This window comes from Phodopus roborovskii, unplaced genomic scaffold, assembly GCF_943737965.1.
Source record: "Phodopus roborovskii unplaced genomic scaffold, PHOROB, whole genome shotgun sequence".
Taxonomy (NCBI): Eukaryota; Metazoa; Chordata; class Mammalia; order Rodentia; family Cricetidae; genus Phodopus; species Phodopus roborovskii.
This window is the reverse complement of record NW_026126603.1, coordinates 3,977,533-3,995,163: the sequence shown is the minus strand read 5'-3', so window position 1 is coordinate 3,995,163 and position 17,631 is coordinate 3,977,533.

Genomic DNA, 17,631 nt, shown 5'->3' with positions numbered 1-17,631 from the left:
TGTGTGGATCTGTAGCACCTGCTAATGGAAGCAGATGTGCACTGTATGTGTCCCTGCTGCACTGCCCAGCACCCTACTATCACAGAGAAACCATCATGGATCTGAGCCCAAGTCAGTCCAGCAAACCAAGTTAGCATAATGCTGTAGTGAGAATGTGGCATACCAAAGTGGCCCTTCAAAAATCCTTTTGCCGACAAACCTAGTTAAACATTTAAAGTGATCTCATAAATATCAAAAGACACTGCATCTTTAAGTTTTGTGTTTTAATTTTTAATTTTTGTACACAGTCAAATTTTGTGAACATTTTAGCTTGAGTGCAGTTAGCCCATCACATGGCTTAACTGACACAGACTGTGGGAGCCAGCTCCCAGATATACTCCAGGGAAATAAATAGAATGCCTCAGAGTAGCAGGAACTAGGAAAGTTTCTTAGCTGAGGGTTGCTAGACTTTTCTGAAGGGAAGCACATGCTTTCTGCTGGTAACCTAAAACAAAAAGGAACAAGAACACCGCTTTCCTAGTGGTAACGTTCTCTTTTATGTCATCTCACATGATCTCTCTTTCTTGACAGTCTCTTCACAGTTACAAGTTACATCTATATTCACGCATCTTACCTTTGCATACATTTCTCTTCAACATCTCTTTCTATACAGTTTCATCTTTCTTGTCTCCACACAGTTACAAATCTCCACACAGCCACAGCTACATAACTTATGTACAAAGCTCTCACCACACAGCAATTTAGACAGCTCCTGGGCACAGCCCCTCTGTGTAGCTGCAGCTCTCACACACCTCTCTCTCTACCTCTCTCTCACACCTCTCTCTCACACCTCTCTCTCACACACCTCTCTCTCACACACCTCTCTCACACACCTCTCTCTCACAACTCTCTCTCACACCTCTCTCTCACACCTCTCTCTCACACCTCTCTCTCACACACCTCTCTCACACACACCTCTCTCACACCTCTCTCTCACACACCTCTCTCACACCTCTCTCTCACACCTCTCTCACACACCTCTCTCTCTCTCTCACCTCTCTCTCACACCTCTCTCTCACACACCTCTCTCTCACACACCTCTCTCACACAACTCTCTCTCTCACACCTCTCTCTCACACCTCTCTCTCACACACCTCTCTCTCACACACCTCTCTCTCACACACCTCTCTCTCACACACCTCTCTCACACAACTCTCTCTCTCACACCTCTCTCTCACACCTCTCTCTCACACACCTCTCTCTCACACCTCTCTCTCACACACCTCTCTCACACACCTCTCTCTCTCACACACCTCTCTCTCACACCTCTCTCTCACACACCTCTCTCACACCTCTCTCACACCTCTCTCTCACACACCTCTCTCTCTCACCCCCCTCTCTCACACACCTCTCTCACACACCTCTCTCTCACCTCTCTCTCACACCTCTCTCTCTCACACACCTCTCTCTCACACACCTCTCTCTCACACCCTCTCTCTCACACCTCTCTCTCACACACCTCTCTCACACCTCTCTCTCACACCTCTCTCTCACACCTCTCTCTCACACCTCTCTCTCACACCTCTCTCTCACACCTCTCTCTCACACACCTCTCTCACACACACCTCTCTCACACACCTCTCTCTCACACACCTCTCTCTCACACCTCTCTCTCACACCTCTCTCTCTACCTCTCTCTCACACCTCTCTCTCACACCTCTCTCTCACACCTCTCTCTCACACCTCTCTCTCACCTCTCTCTCACACCTCTCTCTCACACCTCTCTCTCACACCTCTCTCACACACCTCTCTCACACACCTCTCTCACACCTCTCTCTCACACACTCTCTCTCACACCTCTCTCACACACCTCTCCTCTCTCACACCTCTCTCTCACACCTCTCTCACACACCTCTCTCTCACACCTCTCTCTCACACCTCTCTCTCACACACCTCTCTCTCTCTCACACCTCTCTCTCACACCTCTCTCACACACCTCTCTCTCACACCTCTCTCTCTACCTCTCTCTCTACCTCTCTCTCACACCTCTCTCTCACACACCTCTCTCACACAACTCTCTCTCTCACACCTCTCTCACACCTCTCTCTCACACCTCTCTCTCTCACACCTCTCACCCTCTCTCACACCACACCTCTCTCTCACACACCTCTCTCCTCTCTCTCACACCTCTCTCTCACACACCTCTCTCTCACACCTCTCTCTCACACCTCTCTCTCACACCTCTCTCTCACACCTCTCTCTCACACCTCTCTCTCACACCCTCTCTCTCACACCTCTCTCTCACACCTCTCTCTCACACCTCTCTCTCACACCTCTCTCACACACCTCTCTCACACACCTCTCTCTCACACACCTCTCTCTCACACACCTCTCTCACACACTCTCTCTCTCACACCTCTCTCTCACACACCTCTCTCACACCTCTCTCTCACAGCTCTCTCTCACACCTCTCTCTCACACACCTCTCTCACACACCTCTCTCACACACCTCTCTCACACACCTCTCTCTCACACACCTCTCTCACACCTCTCTCTCTACCTCTCTCTCACACCTCTCTCTCACACACCTCTCTCACACACCTCTCTCTCTCTCTCACACCTCTCTCTCACCTCTCTCTCACACCTCTCTCACACACCTCTCTCACACACCTCTCTCTCACACACCTCTCTCTCACACACCTCTCTCACACAACTCTCTCTCTCACACCTCTCTCTCACACACCTCTCTCTCACACCTCTCTCTCACACACCTCTCTCACACACACCTCTCTCTCACACACCTCTCTCACACCTCTCTCACACCTCTCTCTCACACACCTCTCTCTCACACCTCTCTCTCAACACCTCTCTCACACACACCTCTCTCTCACACACCTCTCTCTCACACCTCTCTCTCACACACCTCTCTCACACACACCTCTCTCTCACACACCTCTCTCTCACACACCTCTCTCACACCTCTCTCACACCTCTCTCTCACACACCTCTCTCACACACACCTCTCTCTCACACACCTCTCTCTCTCACACCTCTCTCACACCTCTCTCTCTCTCACCTCTCTCTCACACACACTCTTGTACTCATATACTTCTGCATTATATGCACACTCTTTATTCAGTTGCTTCCATGCATTCATTCTCTCACACTTCCCTCTCCTGGCAGCCTTCTCCTTCACATCCTGACACAGCTTCTTGCTCTACAGTGCTGTTGCTCCCCTCTTTCTCTCTCTGCATCAATGCTGCTCTACTGCCTCTTCTTCTCTCACAGACAAATTCTGGGCAATTATAAGTTACATTTCCAGGGCACGACCCATTCCCCTAACACGTGATAAGTCACGTAGTTTCTCTTAGGATAGGAATGTTACATTAACCGGCCAGTGAGCAATGGTGGCCTTGCACAAAGCCCTACATTGGTGAGGGTGCACAGGCAGTAAGGCTGAACCTTGATGTTGGGGAATGAGTGCAGACTAAAGTTGCTTCAAATTCTGACCTTGAATCAGCAAAATAACACCTGGGAAAGTGACCTCATGCATTTGTCTCTAGGGGCAACCAGCCTGCTATGGATTTGCTCTGAAGTCTAAAGTTAGCTGTTTGTGTAAAAGGCTGCCATTGTGACTGAGAATTCTAGGTCAGTCTGAGTAAAATAAAATATTGGCAGAAATCATCCCCCTGACCATCCATGTCTATACATGTGCCCAACAAGCATAAAACACACCATCAAAGTGCTGCAGAAAGAACCCCACAGCTGTCCTTATTAGGAAGGCATTGCAGTGGCGCTTGAGAGAGCTACAGACAGCAAAGAACTGTCATCTACAGTCAACATCCTCACAGCTTTACCAAGTGGGGCTCCCCAACTTGTTAAACACTGGTTGTCGCTGCTGTACATTCCCATGGCCCTCTGCATTTACTTCCTCTTAAACCCTTCACATTTCAAATTGCATTAGATTCCATAAGGGTGTCACATTGTGAATAGATTTTCAAGTCCCCATTTAAACATTTATTTTACAAATTATAGTCAATATGTAAATGCTTTTGAGGTAGTATAAATATTTACTTTGTAATTTTTTGAGGTTGATTAGACACAAATTAATCAAAATAACTATTTCAAAGGAAGGGATATTGACCCTTGATAATAATCTAATCACTTAAGCATCATAGCCCCAGGAATAGTGGATCATCTTAGCCTGGCTCTGACCATCTTGCATTGTGTCATAACCACCATGACTTCAGAGTCTTCCAGTAATCTATAAAAATAGAAAACCTCTGGAATGGAAGATGGGCATCTATAATATAAATCAGATGCCAAAACTGTACTTGACTGATATTAACTTAATTAAAAATATCTATGTTGAAATAAATCTAATATTTCCTTTGTCCCAGTAACCTGTGGCAGGTATGCAAAGTGTAGGCTGTTACAGAAAATCTAAGAATAAAACCCAAGGAATACAAGTGATAACTTGTAACTCTGCCAGGCTTTGACCAGCTTTGTGGTCACTATATGGTTGAAGTTTTAAGTCCATGTTCATTCAGTGTTTTCTTCTTTCTTACAAAGGCCCAGTTCTATGTTCTGAAGGAAGTTTGACTTCCTGGGCCCTTTGTATAAAAGATGATTTACGGAATTGTCATACTGTGTCGAGTTTAAATGGTCCCCAAAGGAGGCAGCAAATACTGTAGCTGCTCAGTACAAGAAAATGGTGGTCTCTGAAGAAGATACATCAGTGATGTAGTCCTGGATGGCATCTGAAATCACCTAGAGAGATGTAGATGGAAGTTGGTTGATGTCCAAGGTGATGCAAACTACAGTAGATGTACTCATTCTAGAAAAAAAGAATCTTGTAAACAGTGGCTAGCTTCTTCCTTCAACTTTTTACCATCTGACATTCACAGGCCTCTGTAATTTTTTTAAAACATGTATTTGTCTGTTTAATTTCCATCCATTTGCTGTGGGCAGGTCACACATGCCAAATGTCTGTGTAGAAGTCAGACGACAATTTGCTGAAATGGGCTCTCTTCTTCCTCAGGTTCCAGAAGATAAACTTGAGTAGTCAGGCTTGATGTCAGGCACCCTCACCTCTACATCATCTTGCAGGAGCATCTTTCTCTCTCAGATATTGTTCTACATGCCTGCCCCTTCTGGAAGCATATTTTCAGAGACACCAGAAATGTGCTTCACTAGGTCCCAAGGCATGAAGATGTTCATGAGTTCAAGGCTAAACAGAGTTATAAGCTGTGTGAAGAAAAATAAGAGGGAAGAGAAGAAGGAGAGGAAGAAAAGGAAGGATGAAGATAAGGAGGAGGAAGAGGGGGAAGAAGAGGAGAAGAAGAAAAAGGAGGAAAAGGAGGAGGAGGAGGAGAAGAAGAAGAAGAAGAAGAGAAAATGATTGAATATCAGAACACAGAAATGAAACAAAATTTATGAAATTTCTGGACCACACCTCAGTTCTGCACCCTTACATCTCTGTTTCCACAGAAGATGTGCCACTCTGCTCTTTCTCCAACAGTACACATCTATTCCACAGTGTGGCCAACACTTTTTTATCCTCTTTCTTGAGGTTTGTCTGAAGATAACATCCTAAAGAATATTAAGTGTAAGCTTAATTTTATTCTGTGTTTCTTTAATGCTTACAAATGGTGAACATGATTATATTTATTCGGCAGCTGGTTTTGACATCAAGTTAAACATTTGTGTATGGAAGACTTTAGAAGATGCATATATAAATAATGGCATATGGTTCTACTTAAATAATTATCACAATATGAACAAGAATAATTTATTTGAACAGAGCCTGAGTCTGAATTAGGAAGTGAAAGGTAAAACATTTATTTGTGAGTGAGAAAGTTTCAGAATCAGATAACAGTCATTATTAATAATGTCATAAAATAAAAGAATCAATTCAAATTTTATTTGGAGACTAAACATTGGCAAAATTCCAAATTAGATTTCAGCTTTTTTGATAGTGAATAGATCCTTTCTCTAAGTTATTTAAGATAGCATTACAAGGAAATATGAAAATGGCCGTTCTGAAACTAATAAGACAAATGACTACCAATTTTAAGTGTAAAAACAATAAAGTGTTATAAAAAAGTATATGACACCAAGTATTTTCATATTTTCCTTAAATAAAACACATCTACATTTTTAGCTTTTCTGTTCCCCAAATCTTCAGTATATCTAAACATCAATTAATAAACAAAAGAAATATTCTAGTTTTTTTTTGTAATGGAAGCATTGAATGAACAAATAAATCGTGAGCTGCAAGCAGGAGTTGTTCAAGAGCAGACGCAAGAGCGGTGTTTGGTAATAGAGAAGAATTCGGTCTGGTTCTGTGATCACTGTGATAGATCTAATTCCCCTATCTAAATTAGAACCATTACTCTGAATAAATTCTTCTACCATGTCACAGAAAATAAAGACCAAGGTGATGTGATACGGGGTGAAGAGACACGGCACAGAACGGCCCACAGTTTAGCAGAGCTCTATCACCAATGAAAGCTCCTTCATGGAAACAACTACTTTTTGTGGAGTTCTATTGTTTGTAGATAAGAAGGAGCCTTGACGAAAAAGCAAGGTTCAGTCTTCCATCATACATCGCCACTTCCCCTTCAGTGTTGAAGAGGTCCCCTTGCAAAATCATTTGACTTTGCAAAGATCTGTACTGTGTCCTTTAAAGCAAGCAAACAAACAAAATGAAAACTTGAAAACATAAAGATTTTGTGCTCACACATACTGAATGTGTAAGGTTTCACTGAGCTGGTCCTTGGTAGAATCGTGGCCTTCCATTTACATCTTTGGACTGTTTCTATAACCCTGGAGAAAAGCAAACGAATGCTTCTGGCTCTCTTTGAAACACTTGGAATAATGAGTACAGAAATATTTTCTTGTGGTCTCGAAGTGATGGAGTACACAAAGGAGAAGTGATTCATATGGAGGTGATTCAGATCCAAGGTCGCATCCCTACAGTACTTTCATCCTGGTGGTGAACTGGAACAAGGCCATCACTAAGATGGACTGTAACACCAGCGATACCAGACAGCTGGTGAGGTGAGATGTGATCCTGTGAGAGAATACACTCAGAATGGTGCTAGGCTAGCAGACAGTGGAAGTTAGTTATCATCCTTGAGCATTGCTGCATATTTTAACGGTAATCGTAGTCTTTCCGTTTCCACATGACCCATCCCTTGCTTTAAATTTAAGCTCCTCAAGGCAAAGCAATCATACTTACTTTTTCTCTGCTAAGTTAAAGGCATTGCCTGTAGTAATCAATATAAGTTGTTTTTCTTCTAATTATAAAAACTAATGTATGATCATTTTCAATGATTTAGAAAGTACACACACTATCAAGAAAAATATATTTACAATTGCCTATAATGCAATAACATAGAACCACTCATAACTCAACATATATTTTTGCTAAAATTCTCCTCACATGTGTTTGTAAGATTTAGAACAAGCTGTACCCAGAGATTTGTGGTTTGTTTATTCGCTTAGCTTATACAATAAGCATTTTTTCACATCAGTTTTTAAAGCATGTATTTTAAAAGCTTCAGGCTAATTTATCAACTGAATGATCACATATTATTTTACCACACCCCTACCTTGTTTATTTTCCAGTTTTTCACTATTGTAAGTAATCATTCAATAATTGATATTGTCCATATATCTTGGCATTTCATACTCACTTAAACATTCTTATGGGTTATATTCATACATCAAAGAAAAAACACACTTTTTTTTGGTTTTCAAGACATGGTTTTCCTGTGTAGCTTTGGATCCTGTCCTGGAACTCACTCTGTAGGCCAGGCTGGCCTCAAACTCACAGAAATCCTCCTGCCTCTTCCTCCTTCCTGAATGCTGGGATTAAAGGCATGCACCACCAATAACCAGCTGAAAAAAAACATACTTTTAAATGAAAGACTAACCTCTCTCCTTCTTTTAAGACTACAACTGTATGACTGTTGCTAATGTGTTGCTCATTTGAGTACCCTCTGTCCCTATAGTGCCATCCCTGCCTCCTGTGTGTACTGCTGTAGAACCGACATTTCCCACATCATATTTGTTCGATAGACAGTTGTAAAGCCAAATTATATTGAATAATTTTAAGGTCTTGATGCTATCATCCCTTTATACCGGTTAGGATGTTCAGCAATATTTCTGATCTACATCTAGGGGTACCAGTAATATTTCTCAATTGTGAAAATGAGTAATGTCCCCAGTATGGCCAAATGTTTTCAGATCTGGAAAGTCCTGTGCCACCCACATCACCATCAAGCCTCAAATTAAGATAAATGTCAATCCTCCAGCTGCACTGTCTACCAGCCACTTTCCAACATTTTGTTACCTAACCCTATCTATACCCTTAACCATGCATTTTATATTTTTTACTGATCATACTAGTTATGTTTGTTCTGTTCAGCACATTTTATTTTGATTTAAATATCTCTGTTCTCCAACTTGAAACATAATAATAACTCCATCATCATTTTTAAAAATTCATAATATTCTATTTGTGAAATCTACCAAAATTTTTATAGACAAATCCTAAGTAATATATACTATTATTATTCCAAAATGCTTTAATAATACATAGATGTACTCTTGTACATTTGTGTGAATATACAAACAATTTTATATCCTTAAACAGCCAATGCATTTCTTCATACACATAAACTTCAGGAAGTGGAAGACACCACCAGGTTTCCTTTAAAAAATTTTGTAAGCTGGGCATCTGTGGCATACGCCTTTAATCCCAGCATTTGGGAGGCAGAGGCAGGCAGATCTCTGTGAGTTCAAGACAAACTTGATCTACAGGATCCAAAGCAATACAAGAAACCCTGCCTTGGAAAAAAAAAAAAGAAGAGAAAGAAAAAAAAGAAAGAATTTATAAAAATTTACAGTTGCAGAATAGATTTTAAAATGTATAAATTATACAAATTTATATTTATTTTATAAATTTAATGAAAATATGTACTACTGTAGTTCTGTGTATCTTTTTTTTTGAGTCAAAGAATTTTTTTATTTAATTTATTATTTTACATGTCGATCCCAGTTACCTCTTACTCCCTCCCTCCTTCCCTCTCTCCCTCCCTCCCTTTTACCCTCTCTACCCTCTCACATGCACCCTAGCCACCCTCCCCTCCCATCCCCCCACCCCAATTCCATATGTAGGGGAATGCCATCCAGTTGGGGTCATGTAGATCTGACAGGTCATGTGTAGTAGGGACTAGGGCTTCTCTCCTGTCTCTAGGTTGAGGCAGTTATCCCTCCATGGGGGATGTGTTCTCAAAGTCCTTTTGTGCACCAAAGATACATCCTGGCTCCACTGTCTGAGATCCCTTAGACTGCTCAGTCCTTCTGGCTGAGACCCATATTCAGGGGGGCCTGAGTCAGTTCCATGCTGGCTTCCCAGCTATCAGTCTGGTGGCCCGTTAGCTCCTCCTTGTTCTGGTAAGCTGTCTCTATGTGTTTCTGCCGCCTGGTCTTGTCCTCTCCATCTGCATCTGGATTCTAGTTCAACTCAGTGTTTATGTATGGGTGTTTGCTCCTGTTTCCAACACGCATTAGCTGAGGGCTCCATGGATAAGTTAGTTGTTGATCTCACTCTCAGGGAAGGGTATTTATGGTAGCCTTTTCACAGAAGCTCAAATTGTTAGTTGGCGGCAGTCTTGTAGTTCTCTAGACCTTTCTTTGTGTTCAATTTTATCTTCAAACCAATATTGGCTCCCTCTTTTATGTTCTCTCTCTCCCTCACTCCCTCCCTCTCTTCCTCCCTCCCTCCCCCCCCTCTCTCTTTCCTGTCTTCTATTCCTAACCAGATTCAATCTTCCTGGTCACACATGTTTTCCTTTCCTCCCCCTCATTTTCTCCTACTTCTCTCTCTATTTGCTGCCCCTTCCCCCCTCATGTATCTTTATCAAGTATTATGAATGCTTTTTTTCTCTACATAATCTTTTATGAAAGGTATTATAATGTATATTTCCTTGATTACTGTGTATTCAAAGATAATCGCTATATAGTTTTGTCAATTAGAAATTCTTGCATTTTTGTCAGCTTTTCTTTTCAGATATTTATTTTGTTCAATCTAATATTTTTTCAAGTGTTCTTACATGTTAGACAAAGATGATCATATAAGAAGATTTATGTTGTTGGCTGAGAGAATATCAAATTATTGGCAAAATATCCACATGTTGTGCTGGTAAGTTAAATGTATCATTGTTAAATTTTCATATGAGATAATTATGCATTAAAAGAAATAATACCAAAGGAAAATTCAGTATTTTTATTTAATTTTTTAGATTTTACTTGATGTATATGAGTGATTGATATGCATATCTTGTGCCCAAGAGGTTAGGAAGGGCATTGGATCACCTGAGGCAGGCATTAAAGATGGTTGTGAGCTACCATGTGGCTGCTGGGGATTGAACCTGGGTCTTTTGGTATATCAGCCAGTGCTCTTAACTCCTGGTCCATCTCTCCAGCCCCTAAAGTTCTTCATTTTCACTTTAGATTTTTGAAAGCACAGTATTTGCATCATTTTCACCCCCTCCCAATTCCAACACCTTCTGTAAATCCTCAAATCCACAACCTCTCCTATGCTTCTATAATTATTATTTTGTGTATGTATGCATGTGTGTTTATATATGCTATATGTTATATTTTACATTAGATTTTACATTCATTGAATTATACCATTAAGTCCAATTAGTGTGTTCCATATATGTATGCTAAGGATTGACCACTTAGCATTGGTAAATCTATAACACATCAGTGGTTCAGCCCTGAAGAGTGGATTCTTCTTAGTAGCTGACTGTAACTCATTATCTATGTCTGGAGCTTTGTGAAACTTTCTTTATCAGCATTGGCATTCTTTTTAAAATTTTAAGTATTCTATAATTTTGTCTGTTTATTCACTTATTTATCTGCTGTGGGTAAGCCATGGCACATGTGCAAGGGACCAGAGAACAATTTTTAAGAGTCAGTTGTCTCCTTCCCTTGTGGAGAACTAGGAATGAAACTTAGGTTACCATATTTGGCAGCAAGTACCTTTATCTACTTAGCCCTCTTGCCAGCACTAAAATACAGGTCTTTGAAGCAATGGTTCTTAGACTTTGTGTTCTAGATCTTAGAAAGTTTTGAAAATTTTTAAATATTTCACAATAATGCTAAGATGTTATTTTCATGTTCATATTTCCTCTCCCATCAGGGTGTGTTAGAGGGGCAAATGACAAATGATGTGGCTATTGTAATTTTGCATTGTGTTCAAAGAAGCTTCCAAGATAGATTTAATGTGTATGTAAATATATGAGCTTTGAAAAATTCCTATGTTCTCAGTAGGTCAGCTGCATATTTTACCCATCTATTTATAGTTTACATATAAACATGTCACTTTATTTGTAACCTGAGGCCCTATGAACACAAGCCACGCATTCCATCTCTTAGCGACATCCTCAGACTTTGTTTGCTCCTACACTGAGCATGGGCTTGTGGTTTCCTGGCTGTAGCCCAAGCACACATTGACAAGCAATGAACTTGTGATTGCTACACCTCAGATTCTTGAGTGCCTTGTTCCACTATGTCCCATTGTTGAAATCCCCAATTTTTTTCTCTATATCTATATAAAAGACCATGGCACAGTAACTATTTACTGTTTTCCTGCTTGGAATACTCTTAATTTTGAAAAAAAGTCTAAAGTTTTAATATTTCATAAAATGTTACTAGTATTAAATGATATTTGTTCTAAAGTAAACACAATTGATGATTGTACTTTTTGTTGTATTTAAGGATGAATCACCAGTCTGAAAGAAGCAATCTGAATGCATGCTTTCTTCTTCCGTGAGCGTCTACACCTCAAGAAGCAGACTAAAGACAGACCTGAGTTTTGGGACAATGATGTTACACCAATGTAATTGAAAAACATAACATGAATAAAAATGTTTTGCAAAAGTTCTGTTTCTCCTAGGAATTACCTTATTTTGTCTGCGTAAATTCTTCAAATAGTATCAAAGATCTGGTGTAGTTTGGGGATCACACTGAGACCAGTCATTTAGGACATGTGATCTAAGGAACTTGGCATCAGATTAGATGAGTATGTGTAAAACAGGAGTTGTTGCCATTTTTCTAACTTGAACAGAGGAAGTAAGCTGCTATTGGAGGCTGTGGGAGGGGATGCTGGGGGAGGGGAGGCTTGGGAAATGCTCTGAGGGATCCAAAGGAGGCCTGAATAGTAGGGAGGGGACTATGGCCTGGTGTGTTCTGTTGCAACTCTAGGAAGGGCCCTGAGTATTGAAATAAAGTAGCAGCCTACAGTGGTTTTAAAAAATATGACATCATGGAATTTGCAGGCAAATGGATACAACTAGAGAGAAAAAAAATCATCTTTAGTAAGGTTACCCAGACCCAGAAAGGCAAATATGGTATGTGTGCACTTATAAGTGAATATTAGCTATTAAGTAAAGGATATACTATTATCCACAGACCCAGAGAGGTCTGTAAAGACCTAGAGAGGTAGGTAAAGAGGAGGGGAAAGCATAGATCTCACTGGGAAGGGGATATGGAATAGATTCTGAATGTGGTCTGGAGGCAGGAGGGGAAATGCATAGGAGGGATCAGATGGGAGGGACAGATGTGGAGAATGACAGCTGGAATTGGCGGGGGGGGGGCTCTGGGGAGATGCTATGGATCCTAGTGCAGTGGAATCTTCCTGGAATCTATGAGGGTGACCCTAGTGAGGACTCAGTATCTGTAGGATACAGAGTCTGAACTGGCAATCTTCCATAATCAGACAAGGACTTCAGGGATGGCACTGGTCTACATTTGGTTGAGTTACATTCCTGGTAGAGGGTATCCCATTGAGATCCCTGAACAACCCAGACTAATGCTAGTTCAGAAGGTCACCCTCTGAAAATGGAAACACTGGCTACATTGTTGAATACAACTCCCACTCAACTCATTGAACATTAAGAAGTCAGGCTGGTGCAACTTCACCCCAAGTCTCTTTGGTGTGAGAAGGTACTCTGCAGGATACAGAAGAGAAGTCTGGGCACCAACCCAGTTACACAACTCTGGATTTACCATCAGTCCTGCCTGTAAGATGTTCTGGGGCAATGGTGGTACAGAGCTGATGGAAATGGCCAACCAATGTCTGGCTTATTCTGCTTTGATGGCCAGAAACTTGAGACTGCATAACCCAGAGACTTGTCTGAAGAAAAAGAAAGCAAATAAACAAATCTCAATGAAATAGTCCCTAATTATATTTTGCTATCTTCATTCATAGATCAGAGCCTTGCCCACTTGTTATCAGAGAACTTCCTCCAGCAGCAGATGGGAGCTGATTCAGAGACCCACAGTCAGACATTATGTGGAGAGCCAGTCTAAATTAGAGGTCTCCACAAGGTCCTTCCCCTTGATCAGGGAACCCTGGGGAAGAGGAGAAAAGATTGTAGAAGTTAAAGGAGAAAGAAGACATTGGGAGAAAATGGCCCACCAAAGCAGCTAAGCAGGGCTCACTCACATGGGCTCACAGACATTGAAGCAGCAAACACCAGGCCTGCACCAGGTCCTCTGCGTCAGCTGTGCTGTTAGCTTAGTGTTTTTTGTGGGGCTCCTAGTAGCAGGAGTGAGTGCATCTCTACCTCCTTTGCCTGCTCTTGAGACTCTTTTACTCCTATTGGGATGCCTTGTCCAGTCTTGGAGGGAGGGTATCTGGGAGAGAGGGGAACTAGGAAGATTGGAGGGAGGGGAAACAGTTGGGTGCATTGTATGTGAGAAAAAATCTATTTTCAATAAAGAATTTTAAAAATAAGAAAGGGAAAGCCATTGAATACCATGTGGTAGAACACTTACCCTAGCAGCTGAAGAAACACACCACACAACAGAAACTGAGGGACTTCCCAGGGTTCATCTGTTTGGTATATACTGGATGCAGCATCAACAATGCAAGCCACATTCTGCTACTCCCCAAACATAAAGACATCTTATCCTTTAAGAGTAAACCCCCCAACATCATTGTTTGCTCATAATCTTGGTCTCACAATTTATACAACTCTGAAGACTTGCCTACATTTGCCGTTCTGTTTGTGTCCATTTAGAATCCATTCCAGGAAATCACAGATATACTTACATCTGGATTCCTGTTCCTAAATGGAAATGGAGATCAAACATCCTATGCATTTATATCAGTTATTGTCACACATATTTTGATGTACATGAATAATTTTCAAAGGGTTCACATTTCAGTAGACCTAGAAAATGACAATATGATCTGAATATGACAACATTAATGGCATTTAGCAGGTTCACCTGTATAATCTCACAGTTAAGAATGTGAAGCAGGAAATCGGTGACATCTATGGTTATATAGTGAGTTGTAGCCACACTGGGCACCAACAGATCCTGTCTAAAAAGCAAAGGAAGAAAATAAACAAAAATTACCAACAAAAAGTATAAAAGACATATACAAACCCTGCAGAGTCAATAAAATTAAATACAATGAAAGGTTGATGTATATTTTTAAGAGTCAAAAGAAACTCAATTATTACAGCCCATTTGTTGTGGTTTGAATGAGAATGGAACCTAGTTGGTGAGATATTGAGGCAGGTCCAGCAGGTGTGGCCTTGATGAAGGAGGTGTATCAGTGGGGATGGACTTTGAGGTTTCAAAAGACCATGTCAGGCCCATTTGCCAGGTGTTTGTGTGTCAAACAGAAGCTCTCAGCTCCTGCTCCAGCAGTATGCCTGCCTGCCATTCTGCTCCCTGCCATAACAGGCATGGACTCACCCTATGAAACTATAAGTAATACTCCATTTACATGTTTTCTGTTTAAATTGCTTTGATCATAGTGTCCCTGCATAATAGTAGAACAGTAACCAAGATACCATTTTTTACAAAACCTTGTTTATTTTTACTATGAACTAGGATTATGGCTAAGTCTGGTTGATATTGTGACTCACAGAGTTCATTCTTTTTCCCTTCACGAATCTGTGCACAAAAGAAAATCAATCTAGAAATACATAGATTAATATAAAAGCAATGGTAAATATTTAGAAGTCAAAATATTTTTCAATTGTTTTGCTAATTTAAGCAGAAAGAGAACTTTATTGAGACTGAATTTAGAACTCATGCAAGAATATGTGGCACTTACGTCATGACTTGAGGACTAAATGGAGTCAGCAGCTAAGCTATTCCCTACTTTGAGATAAGCTGGCATGTTTATGTGGCTACAAAAGAGATGGCATATGAGGTAGCAAACACTAAAGCATTTTGTAAACAATAAGCCACTAACTTATGTTAATTATTATTGATAAAACTATTCACAGGTGCATCTGTGATAGCCAGCTGTTCACATGGTGTTTTATGTCCTATATATTGATCTCACAAGTAATGTCTTTAATCACTATTCAGGAAGCACTGTGCTGTTTCCTTAAAAGGGAACTGCATCTTGTCTGTCACATGAAGTTTCCTTTTCAGCTCCAAGGAAGATGGCCACAAATGACTTCCCATTCTTATTATATTGGTGCAATCAGTTATGAAGATCTATCAAGTGTCATACTATAATAACATTTGCACGTGCATGTGTGTCTCTGTTTTCTCTTTTATAATCAAAATTCAAGCTGACCATGTCATCCCCTAGTCTTCTGAAGCCCCTAATCACATTCTTTCACTCTCAGCCACCAAACATAAACTACTTTGGCATGAAAGTTACAGTTGTGAAACACATTCAATTATATCACTACCTTGTTAAAAACCAATATGTTAAAAAGCACCCTCCAATTTTAATGTGTTTTTTACTTATTACACTTGGTGCATAGTTCCTTGGGCTCACCCATTATATTAAATACAGATGAGGAAGAGTTCACATTGTACAGTAGCCCAGGCTATTGAGAAATTTCTCTTCTGACATTGAAATCTAATTTTAATGATAATTGTTTTCATAAAAATAACCTGCCCACTTAATTTTTTAAAAAGTGTGTCTTCTTTAAAATGGATAACAACCTATTCTTAATATCTTCTTAATGGTATATAATCAGGAGATATTTTCCCAATATGACCATCAAATTTTACACATGTTGCCTTGGCTGATAAATCCCTTCATGTCTTCATGCTAAACTCAACATGGAGATGACTCAGTCCTTTCTGGAACTTCCTACACAGCTTAATCCCAAAGGGACATTTGTGGCCAAATGTAATGTCAATCAAATTTGCAAATGTCTTCCAAACATTTAAACTATTTTCATACAGCTGCTAGCAAATTTTATGCTGAACTTGTTTCCAGGATATTTCATGGATTTGACCATGCTTGAGAGCAAACATCTTCCCAGTTCCAGCATTGTAGTCCTAGAGGAAAAAATAAAAAAGCAACAGAAACCAGAGATTAATTTTCTACATTCTCTTATTTCTTGTTTCTGAAAATGTGAACAGATATGTAATACTACCCAGGTTTTTTGTTGTTGCTGCTGCTTAATGTGAGGACAAGGGGAGTGGCTCAGAGGAACACATTGCTTGTCTTGTAAGCATGAGGAAATCAAGTAAGAAACAGGCATGGTGACCCACACTTGTGAAATCAGAGCTGGATAGGTAGAGATAGGCAATATATGGAACTCACTAGGTAGCCAACTGAGCCCATTTGGCAAGTTCCAGACCAATGAGAGACTCTCTAAAGTTAAAAAAAAAAAAAGTGACACATGGTGTTTGAAGAAAACTGTCCTCTGGCTTCCACATGCATGATAAACACTACAACACATGCACACACACTAGAGCACTCACATAAGCATATATGCACACACATTAGAACACACACAATAGAACACATACACCAGAACACACAGACATTTACATACATATACACATTTAATTTGAATACAGGGAATGTTGGAGAAGAGTGAAAAACTGTACAACTCAGGGTTTGCCTTTCACATCTGAGATGCTTATTGGAGCCCTGTAACTACAAAAAAAAAAAAAAACAATATTAACACTGAAATCTGTGCTGTGACTTGGAGAAATTCAACTTCAGCCCTACAAATTACTTTAGGTGACCTTGCTATGTGTGGAGAAAGATGAACCAGACATCTAAGGACACTAAAATCCCTATTCCTGCTTAGATAGAAGAACAGGCAGAAACAGAGGAGGCTTGCCTTTTGCTTTGTTTACTTGGGGTTTCGTGGTGCTGGAGTTGGAATTCAGGGCCTGGCGCATGCTAACCACATACTGTGCCACTGAGACACATGCTCATCATAGAATCCTATCTAAAGTCAAGTTCTTTGAAAGCTTTGACTTTACTGTCATTTTCCATTCTTGGGGCCTGTGTAACAAGCTCTTTACCCATAACACTCATAATGTCAATAATGAATGGCATAGCTGCATCACGAATCCACAGTGCCCTAATAGCTGGGTCTTCAGGTAGTTACATGTCTTATCAATGGATTGGAGAAGCCCATCTATTTGCTTTTAGAGCCTTGTCAAGCCGTAACAGGCCCATTAAAAACTACTGATAGTCCAAAATGGACAGTTAAAGCAATGTCTTGCTGATATGTCTTTCTATCAATACATTTCTTGTCACTTTACCACTCCTTACAAATCAAACCACAATCTGTCATAAACTGAACTGTAGCCCAGGAATCCAGCAATGTTCTGGACTCT